We start from the raw sequence: 2,500 nt of genomic DNA on the forward strand, positions 1-2,500 counted from the left end.
ACGTTGGCTAGCTTTCATTCTCTTGGAACATCTCCGGATATGATGGATTTCCTGAAAACAATTTCTAATGGAACAATCTCATTTTTCCTTTCCTTTAAGATTCTTGGATGCCAATCGTCAGGCCCTGATGTTTTATCAGCTTTGAGTTTTTCTATACACCTTTTATTTATCTATCTATCTATTTATCTTCATTTATTTATTTTTTTATTTATTTATTTTTTTATTTATCTATTTATTTATTTATTTATTTATTTATTTATTTTTTTATTTTTTTATTTATTCACCGTAGTAAGTTTACCCTAGACTTTTCACAGGTTTCAGTTTGGAGTTCACTTTGAGGTGTTTTGTTTACGAATACTGAGCTAAAATAGTTGTTTAAAATATCCCACATTCCTTCATTTGAATATTCTAGTCGACCGTCAGCATATAGTAGTGGGCCAATCCTAATAACCTTTTTATCTCTAATGTAACTACAGAATTATTTAGGATTCTCTTTGGATTTATCAGCGATATTCATTTCGTATTGTTGTTTTCGTTTTTTATTGTCTTTTTTAAATTTCTCTGTATTATTACATAACTTTGATAGTCAATAGGTGTACTCGAGCACTTGTATTTCTTATGAACCTGTCTCTTTTTAGCAATACTTTTTTCAGTTTCTTTTTCAAGTCATTTTGGTCGAGCCTGATTTGGGGGGGTGTCCGTCTTTAAACGGGGTATAAGTATGAATGATTTTAGTAAGCGTATTTTGAAATATTTCCTACATCTAATCTACAGGTCTTTCGCTTAATTTTGCTACCCAATCTGTAAGCTGAATCTCCTGACGTAGTCCTATGAACTGAGCTTTACTGAAATCGGGTATTTTAGGTACATAAATATATATCCTTAAATTTTTTAGCAGTTTGAATCTAAGTTGTGATCACTAAATGCTGAACTTGAAAGGAAAAAATATATAAGCGTAATTATTAGTAACTATTTTAAATTTACTAATTGTATTCATGGCTCAGAGGAAATATAAGGTTTTAGGACAAGCTGCGTGACCTTTATACAACAAAAATTATAATTCTTATTAGCAAAATATACAATGTTAGTGTGTCCACAACAAGAATATACTATTTCAGTAGAGTTTACGGATCTCATTGCAAACATCGACATATTAGAACAAAATGAGTGTACTCAGGTGCGTTCGTACATATTTCGTTCCACAAGCTTTGCTCAGCCGCACTGAAGTATTCCTTGCTTCCAGTAGTACATGTTTCATTCATCTGTGTATTGTGTATCCTCCTGGATTTTTTTTTTTTTTTTTTTTCCATCTCTAATGTGAGGTGGTCATTATAGTGGTTATTTATCTATATAACGTTAAGCCATTTGACAAAGCACAAATATTTTACGAGCCTATCATAAAAGCCAGCGGTTAGTCATGCACTTCTTTCCAGTACGCAAAAGGTCTATATGTACTCGTATAGCCTGCCGTGGCTGGATCAAGTCAGTCAATCCTGCAACTCAGATCTGTCTGAAAGGCCAGCCGGTTCCTCTAGCGGAGTTAGCCTGTTAACTACATCAGCCGGAATAAACGAAGACAAACCTCTTGCCGTCTCTCTAACACTCCATCGTGGTATTCATGTAACACACTATCCACACATGTTACTGCAGCTGGTGATCCTGGAGTGACATGGAATGATAGTACGTGGCACGAGACGACGATGGCTTCCAACGGCCAGCCACGATAGCTCCTTCAATGGCGCCCCAACCATGAGCGCCCTTCGCCTCCACCCACGCAGATCATATCGGCAGAGAAGATGCTGCCCGGCTCGTCCTGCCTGCCGCGGTCGAGAGCAAGCCGCAAGCCGCCCGCATGGCTCCACCTGCCGCCACTAAAGCCCGGGGCTTTTCACTACCGCCCACGCAGGTCGTTCCTCCCCTCCATGACCTCGCCGCCGGCCGAGAGGATGCCGCTCGCATCACTCCACCTGCCGCCTACGCAGATCACTTCGCCCTGTCATGACCTCGCCTACCATAGGAATGTTTCCTCATTGCCCAGCACCATTCTCCCCTCCCACAATGCCCCTTTTCCCTGTCACCTGACCTTCCCCCCCCCCGCCCACCACCCACCCACCACGGAGGGTATCTCGATTTCCTCTCGTATTTACTTTTCTCTCCTGCAGATGTCGCCGCCAACACTGAGACCCTATTTCCTTTGAGCTCTTTCCGGTGATGCTGCCACCACCCCGACATCAACGTCGCCGCCGTGGTTTTCATCTTTGCTGCCGCCTCTCACACCACCGTCTTTGCCGCCGTTTTTCTCAAAACCGTCGTCGAAGTCGCCGCTGTCACTGTAGTCACCATCTTCGCCCCGGCTGCATTCGCCGCCCTCGCTTCCACTGCCCCTGACGTCAACGCCAACGCATCGAAGACTTCGCCTGCGGCCGCCGCAACTTCCCTCGGCACCGCTGCTCTCATCCCCGCCGTTGACGTCGCTGCTGACCAGGTCGCCATTACCCCG

The sequence above is a fragment of the Oratosquilla oratoria genome, chromosome 6 (assembly GCF_046742065.1).
Source record: "Oratosquilla oratoria isolate Oo_2021 chromosome 6, ASM4674206v1, whole genome shotgun sequence".
NCBI lineage: Eukaryota > Metazoa > Arthropoda > Malacostraca > Stomatopoda > Squillidae > Oratosquilla > Oratosquilla oratoria.